The sequence below is a fragment of the Oreochromis aureus genome, linkage group 22 (assembly GCF_013358895.1).
Source record: "Oreochromis aureus strain Israel breed Guangdong linkage group 22, ZZ_aureus, whole genome shotgun sequence".
Classification (NCBI taxonomy): Eukaryota; Metazoa; Chordata; class Actinopteri; order Cichliformes; family Cichlidae; genus Oreochromis; species Oreochromis aureus.
In genome coordinates, this window is record NC_052962.1 from 27,594,007 (window position 1) to 27,611,185 (window position 17,179).

At 43.7% G+C, this 17,179-nt stretch overlaps 1 long non-coding RNA gene across 1 annotated transcript; it reads left to right on the plus strand.

Annotated features, from left to right (window-relative positions):
- Positions 1-7,338: 7,338 nt before the first annotated feature.
- LOC120435707 lies at positions 7,339-12,853 on the plus strand. Its single transcript, XR_005609854.1, has 2 exons — positions 7,339-11,741; positions 12,652-12,853. It is a non-coding gene; the product is annotated as an uncharacterized LOC120435707 (long non-coding RNA).
- Positions 12,854-17,179: the final 4,326 nt, after the last annotated feature.

Below are 17,179 nucleotides of genomic sequence, written 5' to 3' on the forward strand. Positions count from 1 at the left end.
CAATGAAAATCAAACTACAATGAAACACAAAAACACTGGGTCACACGGCTCAGTGACAACGGTATGTCTGCGTGTGTAGTTATTTTAAAAATTTTAGGTCTTAAGGAAGTCGACTGTTGTTTTTGTTCCTTGTTCCTACAGAAATGGAAAAAAAGATGCCAATGAACCTGATTATCAGGTTTCACACTTTCCTTGTCTTTAGAGTTTCAGTTGCGCAGGAATAAAGTTGCTGCATAATCAAAATCTACATATGGACCGGCTGCACAGACGTTTTTATTACCTCTGACAGATTGACCTTTTGTGGATGTGTGGATGTAAACAAAATGTGCATGCATGGTATCTTTGTAACTTTTGTTATTGTAGCTGTATGTTTTCCTGGTTCTCTGCGTTTCTGTCTCTCTCCTCTGTCAGTATGAGTGCATGTGTGTATATGTGTTGTGCTCCTGTATTTTTATTAAGTGTTTTCTGGGTCTCTGTCCTTGCTGATCTCACACCTTTTGTGGACCTTTTGTAAAGCATTAACCTACCCAGGCCAAACACACTTCAATGGGATATATGGAACAGATAGGTAAACAAGAACTTAATTACCCAGAGGTAGGAAGCAGGACACTGTCTCAGTTAAGGAGATCCCACAAGCACTTCTATGATCTGCAAGGGTCAAGCATAAAAACCATAAATCTTCTTCATTCCCCAGTTTTGAATCTATAGAATTATATGAAAAGAAAAATCACAAAGATTTCAAAATTGGCATCATAAACATGAATTAGAAAACTAGACTGTTGAATTGGTGTCACAGGCATCTAGTAGAAGTTATGGCCTGGCCTGTATTTGTATAGCGCTTTACAAGTCTAAGGACCCCAAAGCGCTTTACACACCCATTCACGCACTGGTGACAGCAAGCTACATTGTAGCCACAGCCACCCTGGGGCGCACTGACAGAGGCGAGGCTGCCGGACACTGGCGCCACCGGGCCCTCTGACCACCACCAGTAGGCAACAGGTGAAGTAAATAAAAAAATGGTAAATGGTCTGTATTTGTATAGCGCTTTACTAGTCCCTAAGGACCCCAAAGCACTTCACACATCCAGTCATCCACCCATTCACACACTGGTGATGACAAGCTACATTGTAGCCACATCACCAGTGATGGGGCGCACTGACAAAGGCGAGGCTGCTGGACACTGGCGCCACCAGGCCCTCTGACCACCACCAGTAGGCAACGGGTGAAGTGTCTTGCCCAAGGACACAACGACCCAGACTGTCCAAGCCGGGGCTCGAACCGGCAACCTTCGGATTACAAGGCAAACTCCCAACTCTTGAGCCACAAGATACAAAGCGAAGTTAGGAGCACATATAATTGAGTCAGAGGAGAGCTGAAGCTTATTTATATATATGGATGGTTTGGTTTCAATGCCCCCAACATGTTTGAAGGACTAATGTGCAAGCTGCTTGCTGGAATTTCCCAGAGAGCGTGAGGTATACCTGAACAACATTCTTGTCCACAGTACCATCTTCCATGATGTCCTTAGAGCCCTTAGACGGGTTATGGAGAGGGTGTCATTAGAAGGACTAAAACTCCATGAACAGTGCTGCTTCATGTGTCATAAGGTTATGTTCCTGGGCTACAGGGCTGGTGATGTTGGCATCATGGACACCCCAACATCTGTGAAGAGCTTTCTGAGCTTGGCATCCCACTATAGACAGTACATGGGGGTTTTCTCCTGCATAACCGCACCACTGTTCCAAAGGGTGTGACTTTCCAGTGGACAGTTAAGCATCAGGAAGCTTTCACTTTACCATAGAAAGCTGTTGTGGGGGCCCCAATTATTTCTTACAGAGGCCTAAAATAGCTTTGTTTTCCTTCAAATGGATGACAGCATGTTGGATCAGGCACAGTTCTGGGTCAGATGACACCCAGAACTGGTAGGGGCCTTTTTACAAACGCCCCTGCTGTGTCACTAAGCGGGAGCTGCTTTTAGTGGTGTATGCCGTATGGCACTTTAGGTACCTTAGGGGCTTTAACTTCATAGTCAGAACTGACTATCCTGCCTTGCAGTGGCTCATGTCTTTTAAAGAGCCAGAGCACCAGCTAGCATGCAAAAATGCAGATGCACTTTCCTGCAGACCCTGCAAACGGGAGTGTAGTGGCAGGTTCGGAGAAACAGCCCTCCTATCGGGGACTTGTTACGGTGGATGTAGCAAAGTGGAGATGCAAACAGGAGAATACTGACTTCAACCCAGTACTATGGTGGATTGAGGAGCAGCGACAACCTCAATGGGAGGAGATTGCCATGCTGTCTTAGGCCACAAAGGGACTCGGGTCCATGTTTAATACTTTACAGCTTAATAATGGGGTACTGCAAAGGGGCTTTACTTTTTATTTAAAAAAACCTCTTACTTTACCCTTTAATACAGTGTTATTTGTACTAAATTATTTATTTAAATTTTACCGACTATTTTCTTTCTTATTCACATGCTCATATTTTGATATATTTTGTCATGTTCATCTAATTACAAAACTAGTATTTAAAATGCATTGAGATTTTATAAAGTTTTTTTGAATTTGTTGGGTTGTTTTTGTTTTTGTATAATTAAGTAGCTTTTCTTTACTTAGATTAATATTTAGTTTTATTTCCTCTTCCACTACTCGACACTGCTTTATTAATAAAGATTACTGCGTTTCTAAACATGGGATTCTTCAGAGTATTGGTATTTATGAAGTGCTTTTTTATTTTAGTGACCACTCAAAGTTCATTCCATTCTATGCATAGTTGTCACTTACTGATTTCTACATTATGACCAATTTTGTACACTTTGGCATGCAGACTGCATAAGACAACATGTTCTACCTTCTGAGCCACATTTTGTGTGGGCATTTTTTTTTGGCTTCAGAATATTACATGGCAGAAAAAAAAATTGAACCACTGGTGTATTTATTTATTGGAATGCCCACTACTTGGCATGGAGTAGCATTGAAGGTACAACATACAAGCAGTGGCATGTGTTAGATTTGTATTGTTTATTGTCATTTATGCTTAGAAATATTTACTCATATATGCTTAGAAGTATATAATTGATTGTGTAGTGATAGGAGGTTTGATCCTTAATAGTGTGTAACAAATCTGTGTAGCATGAAGAGGGGAGTGCGTTCACTCCTCTTCAGAGTGTTCTGGCATAGATCACACACCTCCTAGGAGAGGTCGTATCTTCTCTTGCTGATATATGGTATAGCAAACACACGTATATCTGTTTGAGTCTAAGAGCCTTTTGTTTAGATGGACGGCTCTGGGGAGTCTTCCTGGGGTCACAGTTTGACCCCCACACACACACACACACACACACACACACACACACACACACACACACACACAAGGTATTCTTTGTTCACATGTATACCTATATAAGAGGTCATATGTTAATGAACCTATGCATATTCATGTAACCATAATAAAAGAGCAGTGTTACGGGAGAGCGGACGAGAGCAACTGGGGTCAAGCGAAGGAACGGCGCCTGTCCAGTTCTCTCCCGTGCACGTGAAACATTAAGAATGTTGCCTACTCGTGTCTTGCTTGCTGTGTAATCACATTGCCTTCAACGTTCCAGCGAATAGGTTTAAGCTACAAACCTATCAGCATGTTTGATATGGTCAACATGGGCGGTTGCCCAGGGCGGCATCAACACATCGGCAAAAAAAAAGTTGATTTTGTGGAGACTTTCATGTCAACTATCAAAGATTTTTTTTTCTTGTAAAATTATGTTTATTAAAATAACCTTATTGAATTTGAGCAGAAATTTCCTTTAATTTCTCTGGAATCTTGGAGCATTTTGTGATGAAAGTTGGCACACATGTAGAGAAGGTAACTGAGAGGAGTATTCAACTGACATTTTCATGTCAACAATAAAATATGATTTTTAATTAATTTTTTATGTAATGTTATAATCTATTGAGCATGTTAAATTTGACCAGAAAAGTCCTTTAATTTCTCCAGAATTGAGATGAAACACACATATAGTGTGGGTGTCAGAAAAGAATACGTTCAGAAATTCATGTCAAGTATCACAGATGATTTTGAATACATTTTTAACATGAAACTATCACATTCCTTTAAGTTTTTAAATTTGAGCAGTCTTGTCCTTTAATTTTTTTGAAGTGTGAAAGCAGTTTCTGATAAAACTTGGCCCATGGGAGGAATGTCTCGAAAGCTTGACATCAGCTATCAAAGATGATTTTTAATGAATTTTTGAGAAGCTGTGTTGAATTTGTGCATAACTGTCCTTTATTTTTTGTGGAATATTGCAGTTAATAGAGATGAAACTTTCAGGTTTTTATTCAAGTTAAAAAAAAATGCAACAACACCTCATTAAGAATCATTCAAAGTTACATGTGCAGTACTCCATACAGCTTATATCCTTTGAGAGGAATGATTTGAAGCATTAATATTATTTGTTGTCCAATATGCAGCAGCTCAAACACTGGTGATAACACCTCCGTATGTTTGTCTGTTTTCCTGCCGGTGACCACTATGCAGCAGCATACTGAACCTGGAAACCTGCTCCATCATCTCTGGCCCAGAGGAGGACTGTCTCAAAAGCTTGATGTAAACTATCAAGGATGTTTAATACAGTTTTTTAATATGATACAATATTTGAGTAACTGTGTTGAATGTGAGCATGACTGTCCTTTATTTTTTGTGGAATATTGCAGTTCATAGAGCTGAAACTTTCAGGTTTGTATTCAGGTTAAAAAAACAGAATGTTTCTTAATGAGGTGTTGTTCACAAAGTTAAATGTGCATTTCTCCATATCGCTTACATCCTGTGAGAGAAATGATTTAATGCATTAATATTTGTTGTCCAATATGCAGCAGCTCAAACACTGGTGATAACATCTCCGTATATTTGTCTGTTTTCCTGCAGGTGATCATGATGCAGCAGCAGACTGAACCTGGAAACCTGCTCCATCATCTCTCAAAGGTAAAGATTATACTGGAAAATCTGTTAGTATATACATGGCTTTGTCTTTTTTTTTAAATAAACAGCTAATGTCAGCTGTCAGCAGAATTGTAGAACTAAAAAAAATGTAAGTGCAGAACTTCAGATCCTGACGTGTGTGAGGACCAACTGATAAGGACAGGGAAGGATCAGCTCTATTTCAGATTAGAGGGATAAACGTTATATTTCACGGTTTGTGATGATTCTCTTCTCCTTGTAATTACAGGAGCTGCCCTCAGATTCAGATCTCAGCAGCACCCAATGACAGCAGACAGATCATCCAACATGTTCACATGTTGACTGCAAAATTAACAGATGAAAACAGTACAAAGGTCAAAGTATGACATGTGCTGTCAGTGAAAACTGCAGCTGTTTTATTGATAAAGTTAAAGACAAATAGATTAATCATCCATGTAACTGTGCCACTATATAGGAGCATATCAGAATCCTTTAACAATCCCTAAGGAAATTATGTAAAGCATCATTGCCTCAAGTGAGGCTCGAACTCACAACCTCAGCATTGCTCTGCAGGTTACTCCCATATAAATACCACACGCTGACAGATTGCACTGGAGCCTAATAACAATAACTCAGTTTGGTGTTTCAGAAAGCTGCTGATCTCAGACCTGCACAGCTTCTGCTACATGAAGAGGACATGATATTTTCTCTGACAGCATTAAATAAAACCTGATGAAGGTCAAAGGTCATCACTTGTATGTTAGACTAAAAACTTCTAAAAATCTTTTACACTGGGTTTTGCTAGTAGTGTAGAGGATTATCTGAGTACATCTAAAATTAAAAAAGCAAAGGTCTCCATCACAGTGTTCATGAAATGCTGGGTTTATCCATCTTCTGCGGTGGGCCTATGGTGGAGCTCTGAAAATTTCCCTGTAAGGGAGCTGCTGGTGAAGATCATGAGTCCTGCTTGATCCCTGCGATGAGCTTCAGTCTTCGTGGGGTTTCTTAAATGATGCCTCTCTCAGTGGGTCAACAGAACATTTGACACACCTTCTGTGGTTTCTGTAAGTTAACAATAAACCAGAACGACATCAGTGTGTGATGGAACCAATATTTTGTCTAATGTTTGTTGCAAATGCATTTGACATTATACCATTAACCATTTTCTGCTCATTTGTATTACTTTATAAATAGAGTATTTATTAAAAATGTTACCATTACCTTGGGAGTTGAGTTTAATTTTTCCTTCTGCTGTGTTTTGGTCACCATTCTTTGACTGTATAACATCACTGTGTTCATTCAGTGGATTACTCTGGAAAAAAAAAAGATGACAACAAATGAGCTGTCAAAATGGATGACGTTAGAATTTCTGTGTGTATCCTTAAAAATAGTCTGTGGAGTCGCCTGTTACACTGAATTTCTCTCACCAAATCATCTGTATGAGATGTAGAAAATGAAAAAATGGCCCAGAGCCACAGCTGGCAAAACTGAACACCTTATGTGACTATAAAATAAAAAAAAAAAAAAAATCAAGATATTCAATTACTTCCTGCACTGGTATGGATGCTACAGTTATAAGGTCTTACCCTGACTCCTGCTTGGGTGGTTGAAGGTGACACACTGGGACTCCATGTTGGACATTGGTGATTTGGCCTAAAGACATGTGAGGCAGCCCACGTCCTCAGGACACCCATTTCTTTCTTATTGCCCTGTGAAATTCTGGGATTCAACTACATACAAAGTCCACTTTTATGACTTCATGCTCTAGACTTTCTGTATCTGAAATGAGAGATTGGATAACAAATAAATAAACATTGTTCAAAAACATTTGTCTCAATATGTGATCACATGCAAAGTTTTACCATCTAGTTTCTGTCAGAAGCCTTGGAAAAAACTTTTTCATTACACCAGGTTGGCTCAGAACAAATTTTTCATGTTTCTTTCTTTCACCCGTTTTCAACTAAGCATCTTTACAGTAACCCCACTGATTGTTGCACAAGACAACTTTAATGTCATCACAGCCCTGTAAGCATTTGGGAGACACGGACAACGGGTCCTTTCCTGAATGACAGATTTTGCCAGTCAGAAACAACCAGTTTTTCCCAGTTTTCACAAGAATGTATAATTTTTCAAGCTTTCGGAGCATTTTTGAATACCCGCAGTAACCTCCACGTGTTAACTGTAATCCAGAACAGAGGTAATGGCTGACCGACCCGTTCAGCTCTTCAACCCACTCACAGATGAGGTTGCTCGCTTGTGGTACTCAGCAATGGGAGTTGGTGTTCTGACAGGCGCACTCAGGGACGTGCACCATTTGTTGGCATCACGGACAGAGTCACTGAGATTTTCAAGTGTGTTCAGGTCTGGGGAACGTGAGGCTTGGAGATTGCCATCTGCACACATTAGCGCAATATTTTTAATGGGTTGATGACCTGTCAAATCAAAATCAAATCACTTTTATTGTCACATCACATTTCTAGTACACTGGTACAGCGCATGTGAGTGAGATTCTTTTGTGCAAGCCTCACAAGCAACAGTGGTGTGCAAAATACAAGAATGTAAGAAACAAGCCAATTATAAGAGCAGGAATGTGAGAGTTGTGAGAAATATATGTACAATTTTAAGGATGTATGCACAAAAAAAAATGTATGTTTTTATGTCAAAAATAGCCAAGTCAGCTGTTGAATATTGTGCAAAAGAAATGGCATATAGGTACAAAATGGAGTGCATAGTGTTGGATTCCCGGTAGGTGAGAGTGAGGTGTCTATGAAGTGTCACTGTTCCATCAGGTGGCCTGATGGAAAAAGCTGTTGCTCAGTCTGCAGGTTCAGGACCAGATGCTACAGTACTTCCTGTCTGATGGAAGTAGTTTAAATAGTTTATGGCGGGGGTGACTGGAGTCTTTGATGATCTCCCCCGCTTTCCTCAGGCACTGCTTCCTGTAGATGCCCTGGAGGGAGGGACGCTCACCTCCAGTTATCCGCTCAGAACATCGCACCACTCTCTGAACAGTTTTGCGGTTGTAAGTGGTGCTGTTGCCATACCAGGTAGCGATGCATCCAGGGAGAATGCTCTCAACGGCACAGTGGTAGAAAGTCCGGAGGATGTGGGCGCTCATGCCGAATCTCTTTAGTCTCGTGAGGAGGAAGAGGCACTGGTGCGCCTTCTTCACTGCTTTGTTTGTGTGTACTGACAGATCCTCTGCCAGACGTACATCTAGGAAACAGAAGCTGCTCACTCGCTCCACAGCAATGCTATTGATGGTGATGGGGGTATGTGCTTCTTTACCCCTCCGCCAGTCCACTATCAATCCCTTGTCTTCGTGACGTTGAGGGTGAGATGGTTCTCATGACACCAATGAGCCAGAGCACTGACCTCCTCCCTGTAAGCTGTCTCGTCACTTTTGGTGATAAGGCCCACCACTGTTGTGTCATCCGCAAACTTCACGGTGATGCTGGAGTTGCTAGTGGCCGTGCAGTCATGGGTGTAGAGTGAGTACAGGAGAGGGCTCAGTACACACCCCTGTGGAGCACCAGTGTTCATTTTTACAGTTGATGAGGTGATGCTGCCCAATCTGACCAACTGGCATCTGTCAGAGAGGAAGTTAAGGATCCAGCTGCAGAGGGAGCTGCTCAGTCATAGATTCTGCAGTTTCCTGTCCAGCTTCGAAGGAACAATGGTATTGAATGCTGAGCTGTAATCTACAAACAGCATTCTCACATACGTGTCTCTCTTCTCCAGGTGCGAGAGGGCAGTATGTAGTGTTAGGGCTATGGCGTCATCAGTGGACCTGTTGTAGCGGAATGCTACAGAGGGTCCAGTGACTTGGGTAGTGCAGAGAAGTTGAAGTCCCTGACCAGCCTCTTGAAGCATTTGCTCATGATGGGGGTCAGGGCTACCAGTCGCCAGTCATTCAGTGATGAGATGGTGGAGGATTTGGGTACAGGGACGATGGTAGCCATTTTGAAGGAGGCTGGGACTACAGACAGCGAGAGGGGAAGGTTGAAGGTGTGTGTAAACACTCCAGCCAGCTGAGCCGCGGAAGACTTGAGTACTGCTAGCTTTGCGCGTATTCACCTGTCTGAAACACCTCCGCACATCCTCCACAGACACAGTGTGCACGCTGATGTCATACCCAATGCGTACCCTGTCCAGTCTTGCTGTGTTTCCTGGGTCAAATCTAGCGTAGAATACGTTTAGATCCTCAGAGAGAGGCCATGGACTGCGGTCTGCTGATTTTCCCTCTAAAGTCTGTGATTGTGTTTAGTCCCTGCCACATACTCAGAGGATTGTCAAATTGTTATTCCACTCTGTCCTTGTACTTATATTTCACTGTTTTAATTGTCTTACTGACTTGGCAATGTGCGTGTTTGTAGTCCGATGTGTTCACGGAGGCAAAAGCAGCGTTCCGTGCCGCCAGTGCCGCGTGAACATTGCTGTTAATCAACAGTTTTTGATTTGGGTAAACCTTAACTGTTCTGGATGGGACAACATCTTCCACACATTTCTTTATAAATCCGCAGACTGAGTCTGTGTACTCATCAATGTCGTCAGCAGCCATCAAAACAGTCCTGCAGCAAGAACTCTGATTGGTCGGACCAACAGTGGACCGGTCGTGATAAAACCGCCTTTGGGTGTGCGGTTCTCTGACTGCTGATCGCGCTGTAGTTCCCGGAGTACTCGGTCGGTGTCAGCTTGTGGGGGAATGTAAACAGCCGTAATGATCATTGCTGTAAAATCCCTCGGTAGCCAGAATGGCCGGCACTTCAGGTACGGGTGCACATTCGCATAATCACACAAGCTGTTGTTGAGCATGAAACATATACCACTGCCTCTGCTTTTCCCAATTAGTGCCTGTGACCTGTCTGTGCAGTGCACAGAGAACCCTGGTAGTTGTATGGCAGAGTCCGGTACCTTGTGGAATAGCCAGGTTTCTGTGAGGCACATCACGCAGCAGTGCCACATCTCTTACTGGAATGAGATCCATGCCCGAAGTTCACACAGCTTGTTCCCCAGAGACTGCGCCGTATCAGTTGAACGAGAACACCAGATCTTCTGCTTCTGCGTTTGCGGCCTCCAGGGGCCCAGCACAAAGGCAAGATGAATGGGGGGGTCTGCAAACTTGAACTCCAGAGAACGATGAGAGAGTCTAGCTCTTATGTTCAGTAAAGTTTGGTGGTCATATACAAAAAAACCATAATGTTACTGGTGGAAAAAATAAGGTAAAAGTAAAATCAAACACAAAAAGCAACTGTTGCTTGAGGGAGCTCGTGACAAGGCTGCCATACTCGGTGCCATCTTGGTCTAGAGAAACCACAATTGAGGTTGCAGCTCAGAAGCTTTGGAAAAACCTTTTTCATTACACCAAATTTGCTCAGGATTAATTTTTCCATGTTTCTCGCTTTCACCCGTTTGTCATTGGATAAAGCATCTTTATGGTTACCCAAGTGATTGTTGCGCAAGACAATTTTGACATCTTCAGAGGTCCAGGTCCTACAACAGGTCCTTTCCTGAATAATAGATTTTGCTAGTCAGAAACAATGTCCACATAATCGTTAGTAATAGCAAAAGAAAAAAAAAAAAAAAAGAATTAAACAGGAAACAAAGTGACCATGAAGGAATTTTTTTCCAAGTTTTCACCAGAGTATATATTTTTTTAAGCTGTTGGAGCATTTCTGAGTACCCGCAGTAACCTCCATGTGTTAATTGTTGTCCTGAATGCCGTTAAAGGCTGAACCATACATTCATCTCTTTAACCGAGTGACACTCACCGTGTTAAAATTTAAAAAAAACAAAAGTAGATCAGGTGCATACTGAGCCAAAAACGAGACGGGTTAGCGGTGGCCCTAGCCTAATTGGGTTTGTGGAAATTTGTGACTAATAGCCATCCTTCTGAATGGCAAAGTGTATCGCGTGATCTGAGGAGACATGATAAAAGCCACACCAGCTGCATATAATTTTGTTTAGATTACAGTGCCCAGCATTTCAGCAGACTCATGTAACAATACTTACAGTGCGGACATTAAAATAAAACGTACACCACGCATTTAAAAATTCTTTATTTCAGTTTCGCAATAATAGCAATAGGTTGCGTATGATGAACGCAGCACTGGTACTCGACGGGTGATCGCTTGTCGTCGGCAGTGATGGGCGCCAGTCCTTGACGAGTGCTCCCAGTGACTGGGACTGGTCCTCAACGGATGACCCCTTGTCGTCGGCAGTGATGGGCGCCGGTCCTCGACGGGTGACCCCTTGTCGTCGGCAGTGATGGGCGCCGGTCCTCGACGGGTGACCCCTTGTCGTCGGCAGTGATGGGCGCCGGTCCTCGACGGGTGACCCCTTGTCGTCGGCAGTGATGGGCGCCGGTCCTCGACGGGTGCTCACTTGTCGTCGACAGTGATGGGCGCCGGTCCTCGACGGGTGCTCACTTGTCGTCGACAGTGATGGGCGCCGGTCCTCGACGGGTGCTCACTTGTCGTCGACAGTGATGGGCGCCGGTCCTCGACGGGTGCTCACTTGTCGTCGGCAGTGATGGGCGCCGGTCCTTGACGAGTGCTCCCAGTGACTGGGACTGGTCCTCGACGGGTGACCCCTTGTCGTCGGCAGCGATGGGCGCCGGTCCTCGACGGGTGACCCCTTGTCGTCGGCAGCGATGGCGCGCGGTCTCGACGAGTGCTCCCAGTGACTGGGACTGGTCCTCAACGGGTGACCCCTTGTCGTCGGCAGCGATGGGCGCCGGTCCTCGACGGGTGACCCCTTGTCGTCGGCAGCGATGGGCGCCGGTCCTCGACGGGTGACCCCTTGTCGTCGGCAGCGATGGGCGCCGGTCCTCGACGGGTGACCCCTTGTCGTCGACAGCGATGGGCGCCGGTCCTCGACGGGTGCTCACTTGTCGTCGGCAGCGATGGGCGCCGGTCCTCGACGGGTGCTCACTTGTCGTCGGCAGCGGCGGGCGCCGGTCCTCGACGGGTGCTCACTTGTCGTCGGCAGCGATGGGCGCCGGTCCTCGACGGGTGCTCACTTGTCGTCCGCAGCGATGGGCGCCGGTCTCGACGGTGCTCACTTGTCGTCCGCAGCGATGGGCGCCGGTCCTCGACGGGTGCTCACTTGTCGTCCGCAGCGATGGGCGCCGGTCCTCGACGGGTGCTCACTTGTCGTCCGCAGTGATGGGCGCCGGTCCTCGACGGTTGCACCCAGTGACTGGCACTGGTCGTCAACGGGTGATCCCTTGTCGTCGGCAGTGATGGGCGCTGGTCCTCGACGGGTGCTCGCTCGACGTGTGACGTCCTCAACGGGTGGAGTGACAGGCATGGATCCTCAATGGGTGCATCAGTGACAGGCAGTAGTGCTCGACGGGTGAACTAGAGACAGATGTCGGTGTTCGCCGAGCGCTCACTCAGCGTCCGCAACGACGGGCACTGGTGTTCGATGGACGCTGCCAATGACTGGCTGCCGCCGGCGGTGCCAATGGATGAATGGCTGGCGCTGCCGGTGACTGGTGCTGGTCCCTGACAGGTCCTCCAAGGCTGCTGCCAGTGACTGGATGATGCCGACAGGCATTCCTAGTGACAGGTCCGATACTTGACGGGTCCTCAATGGGCGCTCTAAGCAACAGTCGCCAGACGGATGCTCCCAGTGACCCGTACTGGTCTTTGACGGGTGATCGCTTGTCGTCAGCAGTGATGGGCACCGGTCCTTGACAGGTGCTCCCAGTGACCAGCACTGGTCCTCGACGGGTGATCCCTTGTCGTCTGCAGTGAGGGGCGCCGGTCCTTAACGGGTACTTGCAGTTTGGGAGCTGGCCCTCATCTGCTGCGATGTGTGCCGCCCTTGACTAGTGCTCCCAATGACGGGCACTGGCGCTCAATGTGTGCTCGCTTGTTGTCCTCAGTAATGGGAACCTTCTTTCACCCCAACCGGTCGCAGCAGATGGCCGCCCCTCCCTGAGCCTGGTTCTGCCGGAGGTTTCTTCCTGTTAAAAGGGAGTTTTTCCTTCCCACTGTCGCCAAAGTGCTTGCTCATAGGGGGTCATATGATTGTTGGGTTTTTCTCTGTATTTATTATTGTGCTATCTACTGTACAATATAAAGCGCCTTGAGGCGACTTTTGTTGTGATTTGGCGCTATATAAATAAAATTGAATTGAACTGAATTGAATGGGTGCTTGCTTGGGTGCTGTTGCGTGCTGCTCAAACACATTTTTAGCATATCAGCTTTAACTAGGAATTAACAGCTCTGCCTGGGGAACCTGATACAGGAAGCTGGAACTGCAACCCAATACTCTCACCTTTTTGACTGTTTTTTTGACCTAGCTTTAAGATTTGTTACATCCCTAAATAATTTGCTGGTTGCTTTGTTTCAGATGAGCGCTGTCTCAGATTCTGCTTTTGATTCTTTTTTCTCTAAAGATCATAAAGATTATATATAGCTAAACTAAAAATAATAACTAAAAAAAACCCACAGAAGCAGGGCAATGCAGATCAGTGCAAGATCTCCTCTGGCTCCATCTTCCTTCCCACCATTCTCTGTGTTTCCTCCTATGTTAGCTGCAGGTAAGAAACAAATGTGAGATGTCAGCTGTTATATAGGTAATGAGTAAAGAACAGAACAGAACAGAATCCATTTCATCTTCAAACTGCTGTCAGACATTATCTACTACACTCTGATCACATCACTCAGACCAAAAACTGCTTTCTACAAAGAAGAGAAAGGAGACAGCGTACCTTTAAAAGTTTAGTAGTTTTAAATATAACCCATATGGAAAAGATATATATATGAATCTTATAAAGTTTGTATCTGTCTTGTGTGAAACTTGTATGAAAAGCATACAAGAGTGAAAACAGATATAAGATCCCTTGAAAAATTATATAACGAAACTTGTATGTTTTGGATACTTACTAAAACAATATATGAAAGTAATGAGAAAGTGGCCACTTTGATGAGTAAATCATGTAAGCCTTATATGATTTAGTCATGAAAGTGGCCACTTTCATGAGTAAATCATATACGTTTTTACTATTTCTTTTCCATATAACCACTGGCCCACAGTGCTTCAATCAGAGTGTGAGTGTGTTAGTGATGGTTAGAAATGTGTATGGCATATTAGGAGATGAGCACCCACTTTAGCAAATAAACATCTGATTGGTTTCTCTCTCACGAAGGGAAGGAAGCAGGTTCACCTCTGATCATAAAGTGAAATCAACAGACTCACCTGAAGGAACAACAGTCATGTTGATGGTGCCGATGGGGTCACTACTGAGATGAGCTCTCTTCCTGTGGCCCATTCGTGTTCTAACACGACACTCATATATTCCTTCATCATCTGTCATCACATTCTCCAGAATCAAAGACACATTGCCATGCTTCATCTCGCTGTCCTGCAGATACACGCGGTTCTTAAAAGATGGATGTTGGTAGAATGAGTCAAAGTGCCCATCCCGGTAGAAAAGAACAAAGTCTGGCTCCAGGTCAGGTCTGCTCCACTCTACAGCTACAATGGGTTTGCTGTTGTTTGGAACTTGGCAAGGCAGAATGACCTTCTTTCCATGCTCAGCTGTGATGTTTATTTGGACTGAAAGAGAAAATAACACAGAGCAAGAGAGGTCAAATGGATCAAAGTACAACTTCTAGAGGGGACAATCAGAATGAGGAGCTACAGAGACCTAAAGCAGAGGGAGTAAAGTACATACTGCATACTGGAGTTTGGCAAACTGATGTGTCCTTAACCATTAAAACCCAGGCCCCGCTCCAAAAGGCAAGTTTTAATGATGACTCTGATTTTGTTAAGAGTTGACCCAATTTGGACTCTGTAAACTTAACCTGACCTATAACCTACATTACTATACCATATTTTTCAGACCATAAGGCGCACTGTCGATGAACAGGTCTGTTTTCATACATAAGGCGCACCGGATTATAAGGCATTCAGTGAAACAAAACAGTCAGATAAGTCAAACTTTTCTCAACTCATTCTTCTTGCTTCCTCCACTTCCGTACCATTGATTCATTAATGTTAAATTCTCTCACAGCTGCTCTATTCCCATGTTCTACTGCTTGACTGATAGCCTCGAGCTTAAAATCCGCTTCGTAAGCATGTCTGTTAACAGCTGCCATTTGGGGGCCTTTATATACACACACACACACACACACACACACACACACACACACACAATACGGTAATATTATGTTGAAGCACAGTACGTATGAGGCTCCTGACAATGGTAGCCATAATGCTCCGACAATCTATCAAGCGGTGCGGCTACGTGGCTTACTAAAGTCGTACTAAAACATTTTTGACAGATTTGAGCACCGTGTACCACATAAAATCTGTTCGAGGTCAGTAAGCTCAACCAGAATTCATACATAAGGCACACTGTAGATTTGTGAGAAAAATTAAAGGATTTATAGTGCACCTCATACTCCGAAAAAAATATGGTAATCACTTTTTTAAATGAATTAATTCGTATGAAGTTTAAGATACAAACTACTGATCAATCATTTGTGTGCTGTAATTGGTCACAGCTGGATCTTGGAGATCATTTGAAGTTTTGAGTGAAGAAATGGCTTTAAACTCCACTGAGTCCAGTTTTAAAGAGAATTTTTTAAAATCCAGTCTACAGGTTGTCTATATTCTGATCACTTTCAATATTTTTCAACCACATGTATATAATTATGCAACATGATTTTCCACTGCAAGTCACCAAAATTGATCTTTTAACAGCAGTTGCTGTGAGCTGCATTTTGTCATTGTCAGATTATAGCTGAGTAATGCTTTGGTCAGATGCCAACTTGTTGAGAATAACAGGTAAATAATGACAGTAAAATGCAGAATAAAATGACTCCCCTCTATTTTAAGATAAATACCATGGTCCACACTGACTTAGATTCATATACCTCTGCAATAAAAATGGTGGCCAGATTACTTTTCTCCCTGTTGCTATTGTGATTCCTGATTTTGCAGCTTCATTGATGACGATGTTCTTTCACTTTATGCACACTATGCACTCAAGGTGAAGATATTCAGAGTTGAATTACCTTGTCTGGAACAGGGCCCTGACCATCACAAACTTTTTTCAGACCATTTGAAATCAGTGTGAGTGGTAGTCTACATCCCAAAAAGCCAATCTAATTCCTGATGTTATAGTCTACTAACACCAGCTGCCCTGAAGAGATCACCAATCTGACACTGAGCTAACCCACAGACACAAACACTGGGAGAACATGGAAACCACACATAAAAGCCCAAGATGATGGAGTCAATCTCAGGACTTCTTGCTGAGGCAACAGTGCTAACCACCATACCACCATGCTGCCAGGCTAGTAGACTAAATGAATCATGTAAGCTGTGAATTTGCATACTAAGGATGAGAGTGTGTATAGTGTATTAAGAGAATCAAATAAAGTTAGATAAGCATATTAAGAAGATAACTGGAAATCATTTCACTCAGATATTCAATTCATTATTTCCATACATGGTGCTCCATAATATCAGAGTAAGATCTAAAGCAATGTGGTGAAAGCATTCCAGGTAACAACAGTCTCCACTCACTGTGTGTTTCTGTGAGAGAGAGAGAAAGAGAGAGAGAGAGAGAGAGCGTGGTGTGTGTGTGTGTGTGTGTGTGTGTGTGTGTGTGTGTGTGTGTGTGTGTGTGTGTGTGTGTTGACATCTGGAAATTCCCTAAAATGCAGAATAGGGTTGGGCGACATGTAAAGATTTTGCAACCGGCAATCGTCAGTCCAACAATTGCCGATTGGTGATATATTCGCGCATGCGCAGACTGCAATTTAATCATGCATGAACTGATTTGCGCGTATACAATACAGAAGAAGTTCAAACATGGACAAACTAATTAAAAAAAACAAAAACAAATAAAAAACGCTGTCAGCATTAACGCGGCTTAAACGCGATTAAAATTTTTAACGCACACAGCTTCTCCAGCTTCATCAACAAGCATTTGGGTGCACTCTGAGGAGGGTGCATTTGCTCGCAGATGAAAGGGGGTGCTGTTAAAACAGCGCTATCATTTTTTTTTTTTCTGTTGACTGCTTCTATTAACTCCATCATTATTATCAAACTTACTCATGGGCAAATAAATAAATAAATCGCCCTTGTAAAGAATATATAAAACAAAATATAATATAATATAAAATATTATATATCAATTTGTCCAATTGCCCAACCCTAATGCAGTTCCCGTGTATGGTTCAAAAAAGAAGAAAAAAAAAAGGCGTA